At 57.2% G+C, this 7,500-nt stretch overlaps 7 non-coding genes and 3 pseudogenes across 7 annotated transcripts; all 10 read right to left on the reverse strand.

Annotated features, from left to right (window-relative positions):
• Positions 1-182: 182 nt before the first annotated feature.
• Positions 183-301, reverse strand: LOC140413557 (5S ribosomal RNA). The gene has a single exon (XR_011942721.1). It is a non-coding gene; the product is annotated as a 5S ribosomal RNA (ribosomal RNA).
• Positions 302-995: 694 nt separating this feature from the next.
• LOC140412059 (5S ribosomal RNA) lies at positions 996-1,114 on the reverse strand. Its single transcript, XR_011941266.1, has one exon. It is a non-coding gene; the product is annotated as a 5S ribosomal RNA (ribosomal RNA).
• Positions 1,115-1,808: 694 nt separating this feature from the next.
• LOC140412061 (5S ribosomal RNA) lies at positions 1,809-1,927 on the reverse strand. The gene has a single exon (XR_011941267.1). It is a non-coding gene; the product is annotated as a 5S ribosomal RNA (ribosomal RNA).
• Positions 1,928-2,617: 690 nt separating this feature from the next.
• Positions 2,618-2,736, reverse strand: LOC140414482 (5S ribosomal RNA). The gene has a single exon (XR_011943614.1). It is a non-coding gene; the product is annotated as a 5S ribosomal RNA (ribosomal RNA).
• A 694-nt stretch (positions 2,737-3,430) lies between these two features.
• LOC140412062 (5S ribosomal RNA) lies at positions 3,431-3,549 on the reverse strand. The gene has a single exon (XR_011941268.1). It is a non-coding gene; the product is annotated as a 5S ribosomal RNA (ribosomal RNA).
• Positions 3,550-4,243: 694 nt separating this feature from the next.
• Positions 4,244-4,352, reverse strand: LOC140415573 (5S ribosomal RNA; annotated as a pseudogene).
• A 694-nt stretch (positions 4,353-5,046) lies between these two features.
• On the reverse strand, positions 5,047-5,165 carry LOC140412063 (5S ribosomal RNA). Its single transcript, XR_011941269.1, has one exon. It is a non-coding gene; the product is annotated as a 5S ribosomal RNA (ribosomal RNA).
• A 694-nt stretch (positions 5,166-5,859) lies between these two features.
• Positions 5,860-5,968, reverse strand: LOC140415574 (5S ribosomal RNA; annotated as a pseudogene).
• A 694-nt stretch (positions 5,969-6,662) lies between these two features.
• LOC140412064 (5S ribosomal RNA) lies at positions 6,663-6,781 on the reverse strand. The gene has a single exon (XR_011941270.1). It is a non-coding gene; the product is annotated as a 5S ribosomal RNA (ribosomal RNA).
• A 694-nt stretch (positions 6,782-7,475) lies between these two features.
• Positions 7,476-7,500, reverse strand: part of LOC140415575 (5S ribosomal RNA) — a 109-nt pseudogene continuing 84 nt past the window's right edge.

Consider the following 7,500-nt stretch of genomic DNA (forward strand, 5'->3'; position numbering starts at 1 on the left):
CGTGCTGCGTTGCAAAGGCCCGGCAAAGCTGCAGCAGCTGAATGGCCCGACCAAGCCGCCTGCCTGAGTTGAGCCCGCAGGCAAGTGTTGGGAGGAATGGCGAGGACGCAGAGAGCAGCAAAAGGTTGGCCTGCCTCTGGTGTGGAGAGTGCTTGGCGTGAGCAGTCTCTGCTGGCCGCAAAAGCCTACTGCACCTGGTATTCCCAGGCGGTCTCCCATCCAAGTACTAACCAGGCCTGAGTCTGCTTAGCTTCCGAGATCAGACGAGATCGGGCGTTTTCAGACTAGAATGGCCGTAGGCATCTGCAGCACCGTCTTCTCGCCTATTCAAGTTGGCCACCCTAGCACCCTCGCCACTTCTTCTTTCCGGTTGTTTTCAATTTTTTCTCTCTCTTTTTCTACTTCTACTTCTACTTCTCCTCCTCTTTCTCTCCTTCTCCTGCTAATTCTAGCCTATATGCCTGATACTCGCTCCCCTTCATGCCGTCCCCACCTAGCTCTCTTTTTTCTTCTCCACCTCCCCAAGGAAAACTGCAAGCCCCGCCCACCTCACACCAGCCTGCCGCCTGCACGCTGCTGCCTTTCCACATTGCAACGCTGCGCACTTCTCTCAGCACAGCCAGCACAAGGGTCAGGCAGGCAATGCAAGCCAGCTCTCTCTTCCTTCGCTTTCCACACCAGCCCCAATGCCACAACTTGCATTCATGCGGCGCCTTCAGGCTAGGAGAGAGAACGTCCTGCCGACACACTGGCTTGCGGCCACACGGGCCAGCTGGCGTGCCCATCAAAGTGCAGCACGCCAAGGCACACAACCGTGCTGCGTTGCAAAGGCCCGGCAAAGCTGCAGCAGCTGAATGGCCCGACCAAGCCGCCTGCCTGAGTTGAGCCCGCAGGCAAGTGTTGGGAGGAATGGCGAGGACGCAGAGAGCAGCAAAAGGTTGGCCTGCCTCTGGTGTGGAGAGTGCTTGGCGTGAGCAGTCACTGCTGGCCGCAAAAGCCTACTGCACCTGGTATTCCCAGGCGGTCTCCCATCCAAGTACTAACCAGGCCTGAGTCTGCTTAGCTTCCGAGATCAGACGAGATCGGGCGTTTTCAGACTAGTATGGCCGTAGGCATCTGCAGCACCGTCTTCTCGCCTATTCAAGCTGGCCACCCTAGCACCCTCGCCACTTCTTCTTTCCGGTTGTTTTCAATTTTTTCTCTCTCTTTTTCTACTTCTACTTCTACTTCTCCTCCTCTTTCTCTCCTTCTCCTGCTAATTCTAGCCTATATGCCTGATACTCGCTCCCCTTCATGCCATCCCCACCGAGCTCTCTTTTTTCTTCTCCACCTCCTCAAGGAAAACTGCAAGCCCCGCCTACCTCACACCAGCCTGCCGCCTGCACGCTGCTGCCTTTCCACATTGCAACGCTGCGCACTTCTCTCAGCACAGCCAGCACAAGGGTCAGGCAGGCAATGCAAGCCAGCTCTCTCTTCCTTCGCTTTCCACACCAGCCCCAATGCCACAACTTGCATTCATGCGGCGCCTTCAGGCTAGGAGAGAGAACGTCCTGCCGACACACTGGCTTGCGGCCACACGGGCCAGCTGGCGTGCCCATCAAAGTGCAGCACGCCAAGGCACCCAACCGTGCTGCGTTGCAAAGGCCCGGCAAAGCTGCAGCAGCTGAATGGCCCGACCAAGCCGCCTGCCTGAGTTGAGCCCGCAGGCAAGTGTTGGGAGGAATGGCGAGGACGCAGAGAGCAGCAAAAGGTTGGCCTGCCTCTGGTGTGGAGAGTGCTTGGCGTGAGCAGTCTCTGCTGGCCGCAAAAGCCTACTGCACCTGGTATTCCCAGGCGGTCTCCCATCCAAGTACTAACCAGGCCTGAGTCTGCTTAGCTTCCGAGATCAGACGAGATCGGGCGTTTTCAGACTAGTATGGCCGTAGGCATCTGCAGCACCGTCTTCTCGCCTATTCAAGTTGGCCACCCTAGCACCCTCGCCACTTCTTCTTTCCGGTTGTTTTCAATTTTTTCTCTCTCTTTTTCTACTTCTACTTCTACTTCTCCTCCTCTTTCTCTCCTTCTCCTGCTAATTCTAGCCTATATGCCTGATACTCGCTCCCCTTCATGCCATCCCCACCGAGCTCTCTTTTTTCTTCTCCACCTCCTCAAGGAAAACTGCAAGCCCCGCCTACCTCACACCAGCCTGCCGCCTGCACGCTGCTGCCTTTCCACATTGCAATGCTGCGCACTTCTCTCAGCACAGCCAGCACAAGGGTCAGGCAGGCAATGCAAGCCAGCTCTCTCTTCCTTCGCTTTCCACACCAGCCCCAATGCCACAACTTGCATTCATGCGGCGCCTTCAGGCTAGGAGAACGTCCTGCCGACACACTGGCTTGCGGCCACACGGGCCAGCTGGCGGGCCCATCAAAGTGCAGCACGCCAAGGCACCCAACCGTGCTGCGTTGCAAAGGCCCGGCAAAGCTGCAGCAGCTGAATGGCCCGACCAAGCCGCCTGCCTGAGTTGAGCCCGCAGGCAAGTGTTGGGAGGAATGGCGAGGACGCAGAGAGCAGCAAAAGGTTGGCCTGCCTCTGGTGTGGAGAGTGCTTGGCGTGAGCAGTCACTGCTGGCCGCAAAAGCCTACTGCACCTGGTTTTCCCAGGCGGTCTCCCATCCAAGTACTAACCAGGCCTGAGTCTGCTTAGCTTCCGAGATCAGACGAGATCAAGCGTTTTCAGACTAGTATGGCCGTAGGCATCTGCAGCACCGTCTTCTCGCCTATTCAAGTTGGCCACCCTAGCACCCTCGCCACTTCTTCTTTCCGGTTGTTTTCAATTTTTTCTCTCTCTTTTTCTACTTCTACTTCTACTTCTCCTCCTCTTTCTCTCCTTCTCCTGCTAATTCTAGCCTATATGCCTGATACTCGCTCCCCTTCATGCCGTCCCCACCTAGCTCTCTTTTTTCTTCTCCACCTCCCCAAGGAAAACTGCAAGCCCCGCCCACCTCACACCAGCCTGCCGCCTGCACGCTGCTGCCTTTCCACATTGCAACGCTGCGCACTTCTCTCAGCACAGCCAGCACAAGGGTCAGGCAGGCAATGCAAGCCAGCTCTCTCTTCCTTCGCTTTCCACACCAGCCCCAATGCCACAACTTGCATTCATGCGGCGCCTTCAGGCTAGGAGAGAGAACGTCCTGCCGGCACACTGGCTTGCGGCCACACGGGCCAGCTGGCGTGCCCATCAAAGTGCAGCACGCCAAGGCACACAACCGTGCTGCGTTGCAAAGGCCCGGCAAAGCTGCAGCAGCTGAATGGCCCGACCAAGCCGCCTGCCTGAGTTGAGCCCGCAGGCAAGTGTTGGGAGGAATGGCGAGGACGCAGAGAGCAGCAAAAGGTTGGCCTGCCTCTGGTGTGGAGAGTGCTTGGCGTGAGCAGTCACTGCTGGCCGCAAAAGCCTACTGCACCTGGTATTCCCAGGCGGTCTCCCATCCAAGTACTAACCAGGCCTGAGTCTGCTTAGCTTCCGAGATCAGACGAGATCGGGCGTTTTCAGACTAGTATGGCCGTAGGCATCTGCAGCACCGTCTTCTCGCCTATTCAAGCTGGCCACCCTAGCACCCTCGCCACTTCTTCTTTCCGGTTGTTTTCAATTTTTTCTCTCTCTTTTTCTACTTCTACTTCTACTTCTCCTCCTCTTTCTCTCCTTCTCCTGCTAATTCTAGCCTATATGCCTGATACTCGCTCCCCTTCATGCCGTCCCCACCTAGCTCTCTTTTTTCTTCTCCACCTCCCCAAGGAAAACTGCAAGCCCCGCCCACCCCACACCAGCCTGCCGCCTGCACGCTGCTGCCTTTCCACATTGCAACGCTGCGCACTTCTCTCAGCACAGCCAGCACAAGGGTCAGGCAGGCAATGCAAGCCAGCTCTCTCTTCCTTCGCTTTCCACACCAGCCCCAATGCCACAACTTGCATTCATGCGGCGCCTTCAGGCTAGGAGAGAGAACGTCCTGCCGACACACTGGCTTGCGGCCACACGGGCCAGCTGGCGTGCCCATCAAAGTGCAGCACGCCAAGGCACACAACCGTGCTGCGTTGCAAAGGCCCGGCAAAGCTGCAGCAGCTGAATGGCCCGACCAAGCCGCCTGCCTGAGTTGAGCCCGCAGGCAAGTGTTGGGAGGAATGGCGAGGACGCAGAGAGCAGCAAAAGGTTGGCCTGCCTCTGGTGTGGAGAGTGCTTGGCGTGAGCAGTCTCTGCTGGCCGCAAAAGCCTACTGCACCTGGTATTCCCAGGCGGTCTCCCATCCAAGTACTAACCAGGCCTGAGTCTGCTTAGCTTCCGAGATCAGGCGTTTTCAGACTAGTATGGCCGTAGGCATCTGCAGCACCGTCTTCTCGCCTATTCAAGCTGGCCACCCTAGCACCCTCGCCACTTCTTCTTTCCGGTTGTTTTCAATTTTTTCTCTCTCTTTTTCTACTTCTACTTCTACTTCTCCTCCTCTTTCTCTCCTTCTCCTGCTAATTCTAGCCTATATGCCTGATACTCGCTCCCCTTCATGCCGTCCCCACCTAGCTCTCTTTTTTCATCTCCACCTCCCCAAGGAAAACTGCAAGCCCCGCCCACCTCACACCAGCCTGCCGCCTGCACGCTGCTGCCTTTCCACATTGCAACGCTGCGCACTTCTCTCAGCACAGCCAGCACAAGGGTCAGGCAGGCAATGCAAGCCAGCTCTCTCTTCCTTCGCTTTCCACACCAGCCCCAATGCCACAACTTGCATTCATGCGGCGCCTTCAGGCTAGGAGAGAGAACGTCCTGCCGACACACTGGCTTGCGGCCACACGGGCCAGCTGGCGTGCCCATCAAAGTGCAGCACGCCAAGGCACACAACCGTGCTGCGTTGCAAAGGCCCGGCAAAGCTGCAGCAGCTGAATGGCCCGACCAAGCCGCCTGCCTGAGTTGAGCCCGCAGGCAAGTGTTGGGAGGAATGGCGAGGACGCAGAGAGCAGCAAAAGGTTGGCCTGCCTCTGGTGTGGAGAGTGCTTGGCGTGAGCAGTCACTGCTGGCCGCAAAAGCCTACTGCACCTGGTATTCCCAGGCGGTCTCCCATCCAAGTACTAACCAGGCCTGAGTCTGCTTAGCTTCCGAGATCAGACGAGATCGGGCGTTTTCAGACTAGTATGGCCGTAGGCATCTGCAGCACCGTCTTCTCGCCTATTCAAGCTGGCCACCCTAGCACCCTCGCCACTTCTTCTTTCCGGTTGTTTTCAATTTTTTCTCTCTCTTTTTCTACTTCTACTTCTACTTCTCCTCCTCTTTCTCTCCTTCTCCTGCTAATTCTAGCCTATATGCCTGATACTCGCTCCCCTTCATGCCGTCCCCACCTAGCTCTCTTTTTTCTTCTCCACCTCCCCAAGGAAAACTGCAAGCCCCGCCCACCTCACACCAGCCTGCCGCCTGCACGCTGCTGCCTTTCCACATTGCAACGCTGCGCACTTCTCTCAGCACAGCCAGCACAAGGGTCAGGCAGGCAATGCAAGCCAGCTCTCTCTTCCTTCGCTTTCCACACCAGCCCCAATGCCACAACTTGCATTCATGCGGCGCCTTCAGGCTAGGAGAGAGAACGTCCTGCCGACACACTGGCTTGCGGCCACACGGGCCAGCTGGCGTGCCCATCAAAGTGCAGCACGCCAAGGCACACAACCGTGCTGCGTTGCAAAGGCCCGGCAAAGCTGCAGCAGCTGAATGGCCCGACCAAGCCGCCTGCCTGAGTTGAGCCCGCAGGCAAGTGTTGGGAGGAATGGCGAGGACGCAGAGAGCAGCAAAAGGTTGGCCTGCCTCTGGTGTGGAGAGTGCTTGGCGTGAGCAGTCTCTGCTGGCCGCAAAAGCCTACTGCACCTGGTATTCCCAGGCGGTCTCCCATCCAAGTACTAACCAGGCCTGAGTCTGCTTAGCTTCCGAGATCAGGCGTTTTCAGACTAGTATGGCCGTAGGCATCTGCAGCACCGTCTTCTCGCCTATTCAAGCTGGCCACCCTAGCACCCTCGCCACTTCTTCTTTCCGGTTGTTTTCAATTTTTTCTCTCTCTTTTTCTACTTCTACTTCTACTTCTCCTCCTCTTTCTCTCCTTCTCCTGCTAATTCTAGCCTATATGCCTGATACTCGCTCCCCTTCATGCCATCCCCACCGAGCTCTCTTTTTTCTTCTCCACCTCCTCAAGGAAAACTGCAAGCCCCGCCTACCTCACACCAGCCTGCCGCCTGCATGCTGCTGCCTTTCCACATTGCAACGCTGCGCACTTCTCTCAGCACAGCCAGCACAAGGGTCAGGCAGGCAATGCAAGCCAGCTCTCTCTTCCTTCGCTTTCCACACCAGCCCCAATGCCACAACTTGCATTCATGCGGCGCCTTCAGGCTAGGAGAGAGAACATCCTGCCGACACACTGGCTTGCGGCCACACGGGCCAGCTGGCGTGCCCATCAAAGTGCAGCACGCCAAGGCACACAACCGTGCTGCGTTGCAAAGGCCCGGCAAAGCTGCAGCAGCTGAATGGCCCGACCAAGCCGCCTGCCTGAGTTGAGCCCGCAGGCAAGTGTTGGGAGGAATGGCGAGGACGCAGAGAGCAGCAAAAGGTTGGCCTGCCTCTGGTGTGGAGAGTGCTTGGCGTGAGCAGTCACTGCTGGCCGCAAAAGCCTACTGCACCTGGTATTCCCAGGCGGTCTCCCATCCAAGTACTAACCAGGCCTGAGTCTGCTTAGCTTCCGAGATCAGACGAGATCGGGCGTTTTCAGACTAGTATGGCCGTAGGCATCTGCAGCACCGTCTTCTCGCCTATTCAAGCTGGCCACCCTAGCACCCTCGCCACTTCTTCTTTCCGGTTGTTTTCAATTTTTTCTCTCTCTTTTTCTACTTCTACTTCTACTTCTCCTCCTCTTTCTCTCCTTCTCCTGCTAATTCTAGCCTATATGCCTGATACTCGCTCCCCTTCATGCCGTCCCCACCTAGCTCTCTTTTTTCTTCTCCACCTCCCCAAGGAAAACTGCAAGCCCCGCCCACCTCACACCAGCCTGCCGCCTGCACGCTGCTGCCTTTCCACATTGCAACGCTGCGCACTTCTCTCAGCACAGCCAGCACAAGGGTCAGGCAGGCAATGCAAGCCAGCTCTCTCTTCCTTCGCTTTCCACACCAGCCCCAATGCCACAACTTGCATTCATGCGGCGCCTTCAGGCTAGGAGAGAGAACGTCCTGCCGACACACTGGCTTGCGGCCACACGGGCCAGCTGGCGTGCCCATCAAAGTGCAGCACGCCAAGGCACACAACCGTGCTGCGTTGCAAAGGCCCGGCAAAGCTGCAGCAGCTGAATGGCCCGACCAAGCCGCCTGCCTGAGTTGAGCCCGCAGGCAAGTGTTGGGAGGAATGGCGAGGACGCAGAGAGCAGCAAAAGGTTGGCCTGCCTCTGGTGTGGAGAGTGCTTGGCGTGAGCAGTCTCTGCTGGCCGCAAAAGCCTACTGCACCTGGTATTCCCAG

The sequence above is a fragment of the Scyliorhinus torazame genome, chromosome 4 (assembly GCF_047496885.1).
Source record: "Scyliorhinus torazame isolate Kashiwa2021f chromosome 4, sScyTor2.1, whole genome shotgun sequence".
Lineage (NCBI taxonomy): Eukaryota > Metazoa > Chordata > Chondrichthyes > Carcharhiniformes > Scyliorhinidae > Scyliorhinus > Scyliorhinus torazame.